Raw genomic sequence first — 17,554 nt, forward strand, 5'->3', positions numbered from 1 at the left:
CGACATCATGCAGCGTTGGAAAGTCGCCGGAGCATTGTACAAGCCAAATGGCATCCTGCGGTATGCAAAAGTGCCATAAGGACATGTGAATGTTGTCTTCTCCTGGTTGTCTGGGAGGATTGGGATCTGAAAGAAACCTGAATAACCATATAAAAAGCAGTACTAAGGATGGCTAGCCAATCTTTCAAGCACCAGATCAATAAATGGCAAAGCGAAATGATCTTTGCGAGCACCTCAGTGTAATCTGCATCGTTTCAAGCTATTCATCAACATCGACTTTGACACCGGACATATGGACCTCGTTGCTAGCTCACACGTTCCAGCAATCTTCCTAGCACCGAGTAGCTTTATCTAGGTGTGCTCCCCGGTGTAAATCTCACAGAAGTTCTGCTCATTTTACACCGGCATCAACACCTGGGAAATGCATCCCGGTGCCAGCCCCATCGTCCAAGTTTTCTCCCCAACACCGAGATCAACACCGGCCATTTACATCCTGGTGTCAGCACACACGCCCAAGACAAGTTTCAAGACATTTTACACCGGCCAGAACATCGGAAAAATGCATCTCGGTGTAGGTGCTTTAGCCTTTTAAGAGTTTTCTTTCCGGGTCAATACCCGGTTTTCCCCGGGTTGACCCGGAAATTAAGAGACAACTATAAATACTTTTTAGGGTTTTACCCTTAGGATTACCTCATTTTCCCTTGTGCTTTTTGCCTCTTTTGTGAAAGAACACCTTTTTGAGAGAGAGATCTCCCATTTCTGTCTAATCAAAAGAGTTTTGAGAGCTTTAATCATCTTTTGTGTGTTAATAATGATTAGTGAGTAATCACCTCATTAGAGTTCTAGATATCTAGGTTAGGGTGCTCTAGGGGTTTGATTAAGCTAGTCTAGGACTAGATTCATGCATCTTTGTTCTTGTTTAACTGATCTTAATGCTTGGTTTCTGAATATCACTTAAACCCATATTCAAGACATTTCATGCACAAAAAGTGTTTGATGAAATGTCTGAACCAGTTAATACAAGAGTCTAATGTTTGATTCACATGAGAGTGTTGTTTTGAGCTTAGATTGCATATCATGATTGGTTTCTAATGCATCTCTTCCATTTATTTCTCTAATGATGATTGGGTATCAAAGATTGTTTGAGATTGTGTTTTGATGCTTGAGAAAGATTGAAACTTGTTATGAATCATGAGCTGCTTAGATCATTTATCATCATTGTTCATTAGCTACTTAGTTAAATCATGAAAAGCACCCTAGCCATCTATCATATCTGGAGCTCTAATCCTCATCATATCATATTCATCATCTTGTTTAGTTTTCTTGCTCTGTTTAGTTGCATCTCAGTCTTATTTAAATCTTGTTTTAGCTATTCTTATTGTCTTTGTTACTTGTTTGAAACCATAATCGGTCTATTTTGCGTGAATTAAGAAACTATCTCGTAGACTAGTGTCTAAACCACATTGTTGGATTGATACCCCTTATTCTACAACTGATAAAGGGGATTGATAACCTCCTTACGAGCTTAAAACTTTTAGTTATCAATTGGAGCCGTTGCCGGAGATCAGGTTTGGGGAAGCTTGGGAAAGGTTTAGGAGTTACACAAACCAGTGTCCACATCATGGCTTTTCAGTGGCTTCACTCTTGAGTACATTGTATAGAGGAGCACTCCCAAAGATCAGAAACCAGTTAGATACAACCTCAAATGGCAATTTCTTGAGCAAGGAGATTTATGCTGCTTTGGAGTTGGTAGAGAATCTAGCCATGAGAAATGATACTTATGGGGAAGACTTTGACTAAGAAAATAGAAGTGAGGGCTCCAGCAAAGAGCTGAGCATTCATAAATACATTAGAGAGCTTCAGAGCATGCAAGCTTGACAAAGTGTTAGTGGCAACTCAGAAGCCACTACACAATACAGGAAAAACAGGTTTTGGTAGCGGGTGAACACCACTATCTAACGATAGCATAGCGTTTAGTTAAGCGCTCTATCATCGCCCGCGATAATAGGCCGAGCACTTTAGATGGCGGATTTTGCTGTTCCTATTATATCGTTCAATGTGATAGCAGCTTTTTGCTTGCAATAAATTTTTTATTAATAACGTTGTTCAAGTGTTATTAATACATATTTCACAGCATTATTATGCTGTCATATTTTATTCTATTATAGCGTGTTATTTTTGTTACATATTTTTTTTTTGAAATGAATATTTAAATTTTATTATTCTATATTTTTTCTATATATATATATATATTATGTTTGAAATATTGAAGACAATAGCATAATGATCTGCTATCTTCGTATATAATAGCGTTTTGGCTTTGCGTTATGCTATTTTACAATGGTGGTTTTTAGTATTATAAATTGAAAATTCGGCCAAAAAAATCCCAAACTTTCCCTTTTTTACCAAAAAAGCACGAATTATCAGCCTAGCCAAATAAATACTCAACTTTTGTTGATTTCCATAAATAATAACAAATTTTTCGTTGACTTGCCAAATCAGCACACCGTTTATAAAGTTAACAGAAAATTTAAACGCTGTTAACTCTGCTGTTACTGTGGGGTTAACTCGAAACGACGTCGTTTTAAAATTCTGCGATTATAAAAATTTTTGTTTCCACCTGGGTTCAAACACACGACTTCAGACGCATAATGGATACTTCTGCCACTGGACCAGTGACACTTTACAATAGTGGTTTTTAGTATTATAAATTGAAAATTCTGCGATTTTAAAAAATTTTGTTTCCACCTGCGTTATGCTATTTTACAATAGTGGTTTTTAGTATAATAAATTGAAAAATTCGGCCAAAAAAATCCCAAACTTTCCCTTTTTTACCAAAAAAAGCACGAATTATCAGCCTAGCCAAATAAATACTCAACTTTTGTTGACTTCCATAAATAATAACAAATTTTTAACATAGGAAAGAGAGAGAGGACTTCTACCGTTGAGCCAAAGACACTTTTGGATAAAAAGGCAATGCATTTGCCTTTTTACTCATTTTCACCTGTTTTTTTTTTTTTTAAATTGTCATTTTAATTTTTTTCTGTTTTTTTTTTTAAATTGCAATCTATTTGCTTTTATCACTCACTTTCTCCTAAACCAAACACATTTTTTCTGTTTTTTTTTTTAAATTGCAATCTATTTGCTTTTATTATTCACTTTCTCCTAAACCAAACACATTAAAATCGCAATTTTTTATAAAAAAAAAAATAACAGGTGAAAATGAGTAATAAAAACAAATGGATTGCCTTTTTGTTCAAAAGTTTCTTTTGCTCAGTGGTAGAAGTCTCCTCTCTCTTTCCTATGTTAAGAGTTCAAACCCAGGTGGAAGCAAAACATTTTAAAATCGTGAATTTTTTTAAAAAAATCGGGCAAAATAAGTAACAAAAACAATTGCATGACCTATATGTTCGAAAGTGTCAGTGGTCGAGTGGCAGAAATATCTTTTATGCGTTCGAAGTCGTGTGTTCGAACCCAGATGGAAGCAAAAAAATTTAAAATCTCAGAATTTTAAAACGACGCCGTTTCGAGTTAACCCCAACAGTAACAACAGAGTTAACGGCGTTTAAATTTTCTGTTAACTTTATAAACAGTGTGCTTGCTGATTTGGCAAATCAACGAAAAGTTTGTTATTATTTATGGAAGTCAACAAAAGTTGAGTATTTATTTGGCTAGGCTGATAATTCGTGGTTTTTTTGGCAAAAAACGAAAAAGTTTAGAATTTTTTTGGCCGAATTCTTATTATAAATTACATATATAATAACTTTTTTTGTATTATCAGTTACCTATTTAATAGCATTTTTTGTAGCAATAAGTACATGTCATCGAATTGGATTTTTTTTATTTCAAATCTGGTGAAATCGGAAATATTTTTTGTTTTTGACAGTTTTTGGTTTTTTCGAATTATATTTTTTCTGTAAATATCAATCTAATAAAAATAAATTTAACTTAAAAAGAGAAACCTAATTAATTTATTAAATGAAATTACAAAAGTTTAAATTTACAAAAGACGAACAAATTGGAACTCACTTTTTTTTCTGCTTCTTCTCCTTATAGCAGTCTCGACGAGCCATGCCTCGGGAGGACTGTCCTTCTTCTTGTTTGGGGTGTCTTTGCATAGCGTATTTACGTTTTTTCTTTATAATTCTTTTGATAGCTTGACGGTACTCTGGTGTAATGTCTTCTTCGAGTTCCTCAAGGCGGACTAAGCTGGTTCCTAAAGCTCTCCGGTACTGTTCTCTTGTGATTTCCTCGTTATCACTTCCTTTTTCATCATCTGCATCTTTTCGTGGCTGTTGGCGGAGCTGTGGTATGATTCCTTTTGTGGGGAGTCCGCAGATTATTACTTTCCTTGCTTCTATTTCTGAATCAGATTGTAAGCAACACAGAAATTAACAATAACAGTATCAAACACAATGAACAGTGAAACATTTACAGTATCAAACACAATGAAAGCGTATCAAACACTAGTAACTACTAGCAGAACAATTAAGTCAATTAAATTTGGCTAAAAATACAACTTTATTAAGCAGACAAGAAACGAACAAACAAAATGGAAATGCTTCAACTTTACACGTTAAAAGACAATGATATCTTTTACAAATGAAGAAGATACAAAAAGCAGATGTGTGTACGCACTTAAATGAAGTTGTAATCTATCAAAGATACAAAAAGTTGATGTCAAAATATGAAACAAATTTAATCCAATTGTGATGCAACGAGAAACCAAACGACTGAGAGAATAAGGAGAAACGGTGAAGAAAGCCCTAAACTATAGCAATTATACAGTATTTTATATGAAACCATATGGTTTAGAGAAGAAGAAGAAACAGCAATTAAAGCAATATAACTATACGAACCGGTCACAAATTTATCGGCATCTATAACATTGAGAGAAGATGCAATGAGAGAGATGTAAAGAATAAAGTACCGGAGGAACTCTGGGATACAGATCTTCGAGTGAGATAAATATACAGCAACGAAGAAGAATACATTGTATTTAGGGGTTTGGGTTTAATATCATCGATCCTATGGTGGAGATTGAGAGTTATATTATTTCATCGTACGGTTGAGATTGATTATTGATCCAATGGTTATTGATCCCAGCGTTAGAGTATTGATCGTACAGTCAAGCTAGTGCTAGATAATGGATCTTAGTACTTTTTAACTATTGGTCCTTTTTGTTCAAAATAATATTTTTCATTTCCAAATTATAAATAATGTATTTAATTTTTTATAAATGACAATTATGTAAATATTAAATATTTAGTAATTCCAATAATGTAGAACTTAATTTTTATATTTTATGACAATAGGAAATTATAAACGGAATTCAACATATATTTAATCTCTAATCAACCGTAAACCTAAATCCTAAATCTCTGATCACTTAACCCTAAAGGCTAAATCTTCAAAATGTGAAATACAAAACTATTTTAAATTTATTACTACATAAATTGATATATTGTATGAAAAGCATTGTAATTTTATAATAAAGTCAAAGTAGGAAATTGTAATGCTTCATAATAAAACACTAAACATTAATCTTAAACCCTTAAACTCTAATCCTTTACCCCTAAACACTAAATATTTGAAATGTGAAATACAATAATATTTTTAATTTATTAATACATAAAATGATATATTGTATGAAAATTATTCTAACTTTATTTTAATAAACATTATAGATACAAATTATAATGATTCATAGTGAAACCCTTTTAATCCTAAACCCTAAACATTAACCCTAAACCCTAAATATGAATATAAAAACGATTTTTACTTTATCACTATATATAAATATTATTTTCAAAATATTTGAAGATATGTTTGATATTTAAGTAAAAAATTTAAAGCTTATTCTAATATTAAATTTAATTAAATTATGCTGGATATGTTGTCATTCACTAAAAAATTGAATAGATTAAAATTTAATCAAACCGTAGTACAAGATTTGAAGATATGTTTTTTACCATTTAAAGCTTAAGAATCCAAAGTACAAGCACATTAGATTAAATTTGTAGCATAAAATACTACGGTTGTTCAAGCATGTCACAGCATTTTTATTTTGTCGATAGGCTAAGCTACGGTTGTTCCCATTGCATCGGTGATGAATTGAACTTCAGAATTTGGTCTCCATACTCTTGTGTTATCAACCTTTGAAAATTCTACCCAGACTTTGCTAGCATTGGGGCTAGAGGGACGAAATGAACCTTCTCTGCTGGATCAGTTGAAGACACTCGGCCTTGTGCAACCGTTTCTCCAGATCCATTGCAGTCTAACAACAAACATTTCTGTTTCCCTACTTTGCTACTATTGGCACTGTTACTTGTACTCTACAATTCAAAATTCCAAAACACAAATTAAAAAAAAAAACATAACCACATCATTATTTAGAACACAAAGTTATGTGGAGAAGAAAGGTACCGCAGGTATTATCTCAGGATCGACTAACTGTATCTTATGAATTAACCATGCAATGTCCTCATTACGTGCATCACCTAAGACTGACGTTTCAGCACTTGGTCTCCACAAAAAAGCACTGTCTTTACTAACTACGTCAACTTTCACAATTACAGCATTTGGTCCCATAGGTATATTCTTAACCAAGTCCTTTGCATCAGTAGAACACAATATGCCCTCACCAATTATCTCATCTTCTTCATTCCAATCATAAATGTAAACCCTTCCATCAGAAGACCTTTCAGCCTAAGTAGTTTAGCAAAAAACAACATATTAATCAGTACTGAATAAGAAATGCTTTCAGTTATAATACTAGGAAGGAATAGTTACCGAGGATCCATCAGGCTTGGCTCCAGGTGAGTTGATGTCATTATCTAATATCACCTTATCAAATGGCCATGCAATCTTGATTCCTATACTGTCCCGAAGTGATGAAATTGTTGCGGTGGGCCTCTATTCACCTGGCTGTGTTACAGACTTCACCAAAACAGCAGCAGCGTTTGGTCCTAGTGGAATCCGACCAATCTTATACATATGGTCAGAAGAACAAAACTCCCCTTCAGCGACGACAACCTCATCATTACTGCACCAGTCTAGTAGCTGACACCTAACACCTATTCTGCTAACATTGCTTCCTTCGGACTTAGAGACCTCATCACTATCTCTCTAACAAGTTCGAGATGGACAAATTTTTTTTATAGCGAATGAATCAGTAACAGCGATGTAAAACAACCAATTTTACAACAATTCAAACAAGAATGACCATTTACCTTCTTTCCAGCTAAGTCCTGAACAACAAGGCGAAGGTCTTCGATCTTGTTGAGCAACTCTGCTTGTGTTGCTTCTAGTTTTTGTACATGTGAATCTCTAGCTTGTAGGAATGCCAGCTTAGTGTAAGTAAACCCTCTGCCCATCCCTCTCAGTCTTCCTGGTTTGTTTTTTCCCAATACACGGCTGACAGCATCATCTCTGATATTAGCGTTGGCTGTGGACTCCATTTCACTATCAATTGATTTTATTTTTTCCTAGCATATTTATACAGAAAATTATTTAGAATACAATAATCAAGTATACTAACAGCCATGTATATGCATTGAAGTGAAGTTCTTACAATTGTTTCCGCAAATTTTTCTCTTACAGGTGTTCCATCAGCATGTGTGTGCCCTGCTACCCACACCTTACTTCTACTCACTTTACTAGGGTCTGAACTTTTTTTCCTCTAAAACAAAAACCATTTAGCGTTATTCGTTTTCTATGTTACTAATTACTGTAACAGTATAAACATACCATCTCATGAGCTAAGCGAACCATTCCTTTACGACTTGTTGTGTGAGGAATCTGAGCCCTCTTTAGTTCCCTGTATTTGTCACTTTGTACCTATTCAAATAACAGATAATTTTACTGAACTAAATGACATATATAATCATCATATATTGAATAAATTGACATACCGTACCTTGAATGCTGAACTAGTTCTACTCTTAACCAAGTTGTTCCAAGCTGTCGTAGATGGAATGTTACACGGTTTCAGCTTCTGTAATTGCTCCTTACATTTGGTTGCCTGAACTTGATTAGTCAGTCTAGATTTTGAAGCTTTCCACAAACAATCCATCTGCTTAAAAACGGAGTCTTTTTGCCATTCCTCTGTCAAATTGAACTTCCCCTACAAAGAGATTATTTACACAATGAGATTGTAAATATCAAATAAACTATTTTGTCATGTAATTGAGATTTTTTTACCTGAATTTCCTCCCACGGCGTGTCTTTTGTCTCTTCATCCATATGTCTCCAGTCATCAAGTACTACTGGTACGTGCTCCCTTACCATAGGTCCAAAAGATGAGGAAAGTGTGACTGAACCAGGCCCCACAGGTTCAACGACACCTGTAAATTCAACTTCCACCTTGTCGTCATGATGTTTGGATACTTTCCGCATCTTTGTTGGTCCCCTTGTATTCTTTTTCTGTGTCTCTGACTCTTGAGTCTGTGCCTCTTGAGTAGACTCGGAAACACGTGCATTGGGAGGAGGTACACTGAGAGGCACAATAGGAGGAGGCACAGTAGGAGGAGGCACAAATTCTTGATCCGGATGTTGGTTCTGTTCTATATCTTCAACGTCATCAGAAATGTACTTCTCTTGACCAGGAGAAGATACAACAGCTTCTTCTTGAATTTCAGCATTATCACCTTCTACAGATGTATTCTCAGGTATCTGATCACTTTCTTCCTTTTTGTTTCTACAATAGGGATGACTTCTATGCCTGCTTGACGCTTCCTTCTACGTACAGGAGAATTTGGCTTCATTTCTTACCTGAAACATAACAAAAAAACTGTAAATAATTCTTTAAAAAACTAATCAGTGACCAAGACCCCTTCACAATCAGCTCTAACACAAAAGCTCTCGTCTTCATCTGATTGGTTCCCTAAATCTTCACATTTCTGAAATGATGAAGGGGCAGATGTGAATTCGTCTTCTGTTTCTAACTCGTGATATCCTCTTGGTGGCGCCCTCATAACTACATACCAAGGGGAATCATCATCTTCTCTTAAGTAGAAGACTTGTTTAGCCTGTGATGCGAGGATATATGGATCCTGCAGATATGAGGACTGGTTCATATGGAAGTTCACCAGTGTAAAGCCATCTTTTTATTTAACTCCATTTCCTATGTTTGCCCAAGTACACTTAAATAATGGAACCTCGAACATGTGATAATCCAACAAAATGGCCTCCTTTATCACACCATAAAATGAAACCATGTCTGCCATGTGTCTTGAATCTCGAGCACTAGACCTACACATAGAGAATGCTTTATATGTGACTCCACTATTTTGAGTTTTCCGCTTTACATCTTCTATATGGAAACGATTCCCATTAACAACATATCCCTTATACGAATGCAGTATACTTCTAGGTCCAAAAGCAAGCCATCTGAGCCTTTTGGATTGATGTTTTGAGTTAGTTGGTACCTTACAAGAACATGTAACAAATACATTAGTACTAAAACTGACATTTTAAGAATGTAAAACAACTAATGCATACGTTTTGCCTAATCCACTTTGCAAACCGTTCATTGTGATATTTCCATTTTAGAATTTCATTTCTGTCACATCTCGCATCTGTAGGCTCGAGTTCTTCCAGATGTAACCTAGTAATATATAAGTTAGATACATTACACACTATATATAGTACATACTAGCATCAAGAAATAATTGTCGTATTAAGAGAACTTACTATATAGGGATCCAGAACTGCTGTGTTCATAAGAACATATATGTGAGCTATGTAACGTTCCTTGTCTGTAAGGGTAATTTCTGTAGCCTTATATAGAGGTCGGCCTTCAAGTGATAAATGATCTGAAACAATATCTTCATTACGGTTGACTGGTTCTTCAGTAGGTACAGAGTTATGCAGAAACTCTAGGCAAAAGGCAAGGCATTCTCGAGCTAGATATCCCTCAGCCATACATGCTTCTGGTCTTGCAAAATTCTTACCACCTTCAATGTTTTCATGTACCTTCAGTTCAAACAGAAAACGCTAGTCAAATACTACTACCACCAAAATATCATTATAATTTAGCTAACCAACCACACGACTACCTCTCAAAAGGGTACATCCAACAAAAATGTACTGGTCCACCTAATCTTACTTCCCTTAGTAAATGTACAGGCAGGTGGAACATAATATCAAAGAGTGAAGTAGGAAAGTATCTTTCCATCAAGCATAAAGTTTCAATAATCTCAGCCTCCAAGGTTATCAACTTCTCTAGGTCTATCACGCTCTGACATAATCTATTGAAGTAGTTACATAATCGATTCACTGCAACTCTTGGCCCGTTTGGCAGTAAGCCTTTCAATGATGATCATGAAAGTTCATATGGAAACAGATTATGTATTAGAACATGATGATCATGAGACTTCATATTACCTATTACAGGTGGATCCACTGTGACACAATTGTCAATATTGGCACAATAACCATCGAGAATTTAGACAACCTCTTACAAAATCTTCTTTTTTTCATCCTTAGACAACCAATAAGTAGCAGGAGGCAAATATGTTCTCTTCCCACGTACCTCAGTGTGTAGGTTTTTTCTAATGCCTATATCTTCTAAATCTTTGCATGGATTCATGATATGTTCATAATTTTCATCATTTAGGTTGTACATTTCATTCTAAATCATGTCTTATTTTATTCATTTTAGGTCTTTAGGTGTTTTTTTAGGACTTAGGGGTTTGCATTAGGTCCAAGTGAGCCTTGCATATTTTGGAGTGTTTACAGGTGATTTGGAAGTAGTTTGGACCTGAAAAGATGAAGTCAGGAGAAGAAATGGTGAATAGAGCTTTAAAAATGGTGAAAACAGCATTTTGGAGGTTCTCGGCAATAGCCTGTACCGCGGGAAGCTTTTTCTCGGTAATTTTCATGTACCGCGGGTAGATCTCTAGGCCAAAACACGTACCGGCTGTTCAAGGTTCTCGGACAAAATCCTCGGGTACAGATACATCTACGAAATCACGTTACCAGAAGGTCTTGACGGCCGATACAGCCTCCGGGGTCTTCCGCAAAGATCAAGATAATTGAGTCTAGATTTTAGAACAGTTGGAATCGAAGAATTTGGAGGATCGAGTTGAAAGATACACTCACCGGAAGACAGACCTGTCTCGCAGCCATTCCGGAGCAATCCGATACGTCTGAAAGATTGCCTGTCCAGGTAGTTTTAACAACCGATTCAGCTTATAGGGTCTTTAGAAAAGTTGGAGATGATCAGGTCACAGATCTAGAACAGGTAAAATCATTGGATTTGGAATCATGAGCTGAGAGTTAAACTCACCAGAAGACACACCTGTCTCGCTACAGTTTCAAGACTGATCCGATGGGTCACAAAGACTGCGTGGGACGATGCCTTTCCAATCTGATTTGGTTACCGGTGCCTTCATCAAGATTCAATTTCTTTGAGTTTTATTTCCAGAACATCTGAGATCATCCAGTTTGGTGCTATGTGCTGAAAGATACCGTCTCTGGAATGAACACTGGTCCAAAGGCCTCTTTTTGATCGTTTCAATGAGCTGCAGAGATGAGCCGTTCGGGAACCTTTCACTTCCCAAACGCTGAAGGTTTTTTCACCAAAGTTCGATATACTTGAGTGCTCTTTCCACTGAAATTGGAATCAAGCCATTTGGATCTATATCCTGATATTTAAGCTCCCCCGAATGTGAAGTAGTCCGAGGAGACTTGAAGTCTGCGAGATGGTTCTGCGTCTTGGTTAACTTGCAGTGCCTATAGATTAAATTCTGGAAATGAGATGCGTATGGAGATGTGCGGGTAAGGAAACCGTGAGTGCGACCAAAGACCCCCGAGCAGGAAAAATGCTAAGTCCACAAGCTGTGCGACTTAGGCATGCGAGTTGGCCGAGCAAAGAACTTAACCGCAAGAAAGACTCGCTGTTTACACCGACTTGGGCCTGCGACTTGGGACTAAAGATGACTAAATCGTACACATATCCTCTCCAGAATGGGTCTTGGTTGCGCGAGGTGAAGAGAAGAAAGCCTGAACAGCACAAACGCTCGCGGTTTACACCTAGATAGGCATGCGGCTGAGGCTGAAGGACTTATGGCGCACAAGACTGTTTTTATGGCTGTGCGACTTAGGCCTGCGGGATGGGAAGCACCTGACCATGTCGCACACTTGATACATGACCCGTTTGATGCCGGGTTCAGTACCCAGTTTGTCCTGGGCTGACCCGGTCCGCAAGAGACACTATATATGTTTTTTAGGGTTTTTTTCCAATGGACAAGCTTTATTCCCTTAGTTTTCTTTGCCTCTTTTGTGAAAAGACTCCTCTTTGAAGAGAAATATCTGTTTTTAAGAGTTTTAGTCAAGAGATTCAAAGATCCTTTGTGTGTTTAAGGCTGCAATCCTTCTTATCTATCATCTCTATCTTCATTTCCCATCATTAATAATGCTTAACAACACATCTTGCAAAGGATTGATTGTGTTAAGTATGATTAGTGAGTAGTCACCTTAATGAGGTTCTAGATGTGTAGGTTAGGGTGCTAAAGTGTTAGATTAGGAGTGCTTAGGGCTAAATTCATTGATTCATCTCTCTAAATAGATGTTCTCTAAGCTAGATCCTTACACATCACTTGTGATCTAGAATCTAGGAATTTCATGCACCAAAAGTGTTTGATGAAATTCCTGAAAGAGCTATATTATAGGTTTAGGCATTAACCACATGATGATGTTTTGTTATTTGCATAAATGATATTTTAGAACTGACTCTTAATGCTGTCTTGTTGTTTGATCTCCAATGATAATTAGGTATGTGAAATAACTTGATTTGTGTCTTGATGTTTGAGAAAGATTAAGACTTGATTAGAGTTCTAAATCATTTGAATCATGTTTCATTATTGTCATTAGCATTTCTAGTTTGGCGCCAAAGCACCCTAACCAGCTATCATGTCTAGATCTCATGCTTCCATCATTCCATACCATCTCATTTGTCATTTGCTATTGCTAGTTTCTTGCTTTAGATCATTTTCTAGTTTATTAATCTTATTTAGTTCTTTTGTTAATCACCTGTTTGAATCAAACCCCACTTGTTTGCTTGAATTAAGAAACAGTTCATATAGTCTAGTGTCTAGCTTCCACATGCTTGGTTTGACACCCTTTATACTACATTGATTAAAGGGACTGATAGCCCTCAAGAGCCTGAAAACTCTTGTCTTTCAATTGGCGCAGTTGCCAAATTGTGGATTGTTTAGCATTAGGCTTTGATCTGTTCTTGAGATCAAGTCCTCCTTTTGTTTTACTGATCACTTTGCAAGTTCTGTCTTTGTTTTCAGGTGCATGAACACCAGATCAAGGTCTAGAAGTTGTGGTCCACCATTTCCTTTGAATGACAACATCAATCTCTTAGTGCCAAGAAGAAGAAGAGATAGACGTCCAAGGGAAACTGATAGAGCAGCTGATATGGAACAACAAAGAGAGCACCACATGGTTGACATTGAACACCAGGTTCAAGAGGAGCAATAGGCTCAGTATGTTAATTGAGCTCAAAGGAATCAGGCTAAAGCTGAGAGAAATGAGCAGCAAGCCTTTGTTAATATAAACATGGCACAAAGGAATGAGAGACAGGCTCAGCAGAATCAGCAGCAGGCTAATAGAAATGAGCAACAGGCTCACTTCATTCCTCAGCATCAAGCTTAAAGGAGACAAGATCCTCCACCAGTGTTTGTTGGGGAAAATGATAGAGCCAATGGACACTAGCATAGAGCAGGAATCCAAGCACCACCAGTTCAGAATAACAATTTTGAGGTGAAGGCCTCCTTGCTCAACATGGTTCAAAACTCCAAATTTCATGGCTTGCAAATGGAGGATCATTTGGAGCACCTAGACCAGTTTGACAGAGTTTGTGACCTCACCAAAATAAATGGTGTCTCTGAAGACAGATTCAAGCTCAGGCTATTCCCATTCAGCTTAGGGGAAAAGGCACACCAATGGGAAAAGAACCTGCCTAGAGGTTCCATACAGACTTAGGAGCAGTGCAAGCTTGCCTTTTTATCCAAGTACTTCTCTACTTCTACGACAGCTAAGCTGAGAAACCAATTTCAAGCTTTCAAGCAACATAACAATGAAAGCTTTGGGGAAGCTAGGGAGAAGCTTGGGAGAGGTTTAGAAGCTACACCAATCAGTGACCACACCATTGTTTTTCTGATGCTTCTCTACTTTCTACACTGTATAGAGGAGCTTTACCACAGATAAGGAATCAGTTAGATACAGCCTCCAATGGTAACTTCTTGGCAAAAGAGATTACATCTGCTATGGAACTTGTGGAGAATTTGCCATGTCTAATGACACATATGGTGAGGATTATGACAGGACAAACAGATCAGAGTGATCAAGCTCAGATCAAAGGCTTATTAGATAGGTTAAAGAGCTGATAAGTGAAATTGACAAGCTGAAGATGGTTTAACAAAAAAAAATCCATTATGTTGGTGAATTTGAGAACATTAATGAAGAGGGTTTAACACAAGAGGAGCTGAACTACATAGGGAACCAGAACAAGTTTCAAGGTTACAACAACTTCAACAAGAACCAGAACTTGTCCTATAGAAGCACCAACGTAGCAAATCCCCAAGATCAGGTATACCCTCCCCAACAAGGTCAACAAGGCTTTGTGCAAAGGACTCACTTCCAAGGTAACTTCCAAGGTCAACAAGCGCAGCCAACAGCTCAGCAACAAGGGAATAACTTTAATAACCAACTCAGCTTCCAGCAACAAAGGCCATCGCCGCCTGGATTTGGTCCACCACTAGTTCAACAAATTCCTGATCTCAATGTTGTTCTCCAACAGCTCTTACTAGGACAACAAGAGATGGAATCCTAGTGTCTTGACTTGAGTTCTGAATTTAAGACACTAGGATATGAACTTAAGGCTCTTCAAAAGAACAAGGGCATCTGCACTTCTGAACATCAAAGCTCTCTTCCTGGTAAAGCTGTTCAGCAACAAAAGGATTATTGCAATGCCATCTACTCCAATGATGACCATTCAACTGCTGTGCAAGAGATTGAAGACCTTCTTTATGGTCAAGTTTCTAATGAGAATACACAAACTCATGTGGATGAGGACGCCATTATAGATGATTTCATGGGCTTCTTACATGAGCTCAATGAGGACATTTAGAAGCAAAGTGTGGGGGCAGCTGGTTCAGTTTTTTCTGTTTAGCAAGGGAATGATTCAGTGTCTATTGAAACAAAGGAGCTGCCTACCAATCAAGCAAAACCAACAGATAGTGCCTCAAACTCTGAATCAACTCAGATAAAGCCCACCTCCTTCCCAAAGCTAGGCAATCCATGGAAATTCACTATCTCTTGCACTCTTGGCAACTTTAATGTGGAGAATGCTTTGTGTGACTCAGGGTCAAGTGTTAGCATAATATCTAAGGACATTATGGAGAAGCTAAAGGTCAAGTCTATAACGTCCTACCCTTCTTCTCTCACCTTTGGAGATTCCTACTCCAAGAAACCTTATAGGTTTTTGGAAAACTATCCACTACAGGTTGGTGAATGTATAATTCCCACTGATTTTGTGATCATGAAGATGAAGAAGACCTAAGAACTCCCCCTTTTGCTTGGAATTTCATTTCTCAACACCGCTGGTGCAATGATTGACTTTGATACTTAAAGAGTAATGCTTACAAATGTGGATAAGGATGTCTCTTACCCTGTTACACCTCCTTTGGCTGAATTTTGTGGATCAGTTGTTTAAGAGATAGAACCACCTAAGGTACTTGAGATGAAGTATGTGGGCACTGCTGGAATTCTAGGTGGATCCCAATCTCTCTTTGGAAAAAGAGAAAGATCCTCACCCCAATGGTTATAACTATGAGAATGGAGGGCCATTGATCAGAGAAGAAGACATCTTGCTCTCATGGTCTCCTACACTTGATGATCTAAAGATGATGAACACCATGACTGATGGCTCAGCATCAAAAGACAAGAGCATTCAATCTGACTCTTCTTCTCAAGACTTTACTCTGATTCCTTGGGCTGATGATGATGGATCTCTGAAGTATAAGCTGGATTGCAATGGGAAATCAGGACTGTTTGCTGAGGTCAAGGCAGGTCTCACAAAGGAAATACTTGATAAGGACCCAGATGGTATTCAAGAGCTGATAAACAAAGGCCTCAAGATGGGACATAAAGGACAAGGGTCTAATGGTTATCAAAAGCAGCCAACCTCAGCTTTCATGCTCAAGACCATTGAGATGCTAAAGAACATCAGTGTTCCTCCTCACCCCAATTAAGAACAGGTTTTGCAAAGTCAAACTTAGTGACTTTAAACAAAGTTCTCTTGGGAGATATCCCAAGTTTATCCTTGTACATAGTTCCTTTAATCTTTTCTTTTCTTTCTTTTTATGTTTTAGGATCTTTTGATGGGTTTTGTGAGGTGTTCTCAGGTCCCAGGTAACTTTTGGAGGCTATGGCGCAAGAACAAAGTGGACAGGAGCTTGTGAGAAGGCTGAAAAAGGGGCTTAAGGCATGAAAACTAGAGGAACGCCTGGTGTGCTAATTGGGTGTGCGGCTCGGTCAGGCTATATACCAACTCGCACAAGAACTCGCTGTTTAAACCTACTTGGGTCTGCAGGTTATTCATCTAGCAGCAAGAGATTTGAGCAAGAAAAATGCTAAGTGTTGCTGGTCTGCGAGTTGGGCCTGCGAGAGGAAAAAAAGAAGACCAGGCCGCAGAAGTATTCGTTGTTTACACCGGCCTGGTCATGCGAGCCGGTTCAAGAGAGACCAAGCAGCACAGATACTCGCACTTTACACCTACTTGGTCTTGCGAGTGGGTTCAAGAGCACACTAAGACGCACACCAAAGGAAGAAGTCCGGACGTTCAAGAGTTGAGGTGTGCGACTTGGGTGTGCGAATCGGTCCAAAGCCAGTCCATGTCGCACAAGGGAGTACAGGCCAATCCAAGCCCATCTCCAATGATGTCTAGCCACACCTGGTGCAGCTACTCACTCCTTCTTTGCATAAAAATCACACCAGGTATCACTCCAAACACTTGTAAATGAGCATTCAGCATTTTTCATTTGTCATTTGCATTTTGAATTTAATTTTTGAATGGTGTAGCTGATCACCTCTCAAGACTAAGAGTGGATTATGAGATCCCTCTTAATGACTCTCTACCTGAAGAAAAACTTATGGTGCTCAAGAGTTACATGAAGGTTGTGAAGGTTGATACCATTAGAGAAAACAGGTTGCCATGGTTCGCTGATATAGTGAACTTCTTGTCATGTGGGCTTGATCCACCAGAGCTGAGTGGATATCAAAAGAAGAAGTTCTTTAAAGACACCAAGAAGTATTTTTGGAAAAAGCCATTTCTCTATGTGCTAACCAAGGATCATCTATACAGAAGATGTCAAGCTGAAGAAGAGGTCCAGCCAGTTCTACAAGAGTGTCACGGTTCAGCCTATGGTGGACATTTGAGAGATTTTAAAACGGTGGCCAAGGTATTGCAATCAGCTTTTTGGTGGCCAACCATGTTCAAGGACGCCCAAGGAGTGGTTTCAAGTTGTGATTCATGTCAAAG

The 17,554-nt window shown here is 37.8% G+C and overlaps 1 non-coding gene and 1 pseudogene across 1 annotated transcript; both read right to left on the bottom strand.

Annotated features, from left to right (window-relative positions):
• Positions 1 to 1,521: 1,521 nt before the first annotated feature.
• On the bottom strand, positions 1,522 to 1,628 carry LOC112084976. Its single transcript, XR_002898621.1, has one exon. It is a non-coding gene; the product is annotated as a small nucleolar RNA R71 (small nucleolar RNA).
• Positions 1,629 to 14,049: 12,421 nt separating this feature from the next.
• Positions 14,050 to 14,167, bottom strand: LOC112084948 (annotated as a pseudogene).
• Positions 14,168 to 17,554: the final 3,387 nt, after the last annotated feature.

This window comes from Eutrema salsugineum, unplaced genomic scaffold (assembly GCF_000478725.1).
Source record: "Eutrema salsugineum unplaced genomic scaffold, Eutsalg1_0 scaffold_4, whole genome shotgun sequence".
Taxonomy (NCBI): Eukaryota; Viridiplantae; Streptophyta; class Magnoliopsida; order Brassicales; family Brassicaceae; genus Eutrema; species Eutrema salsugineum.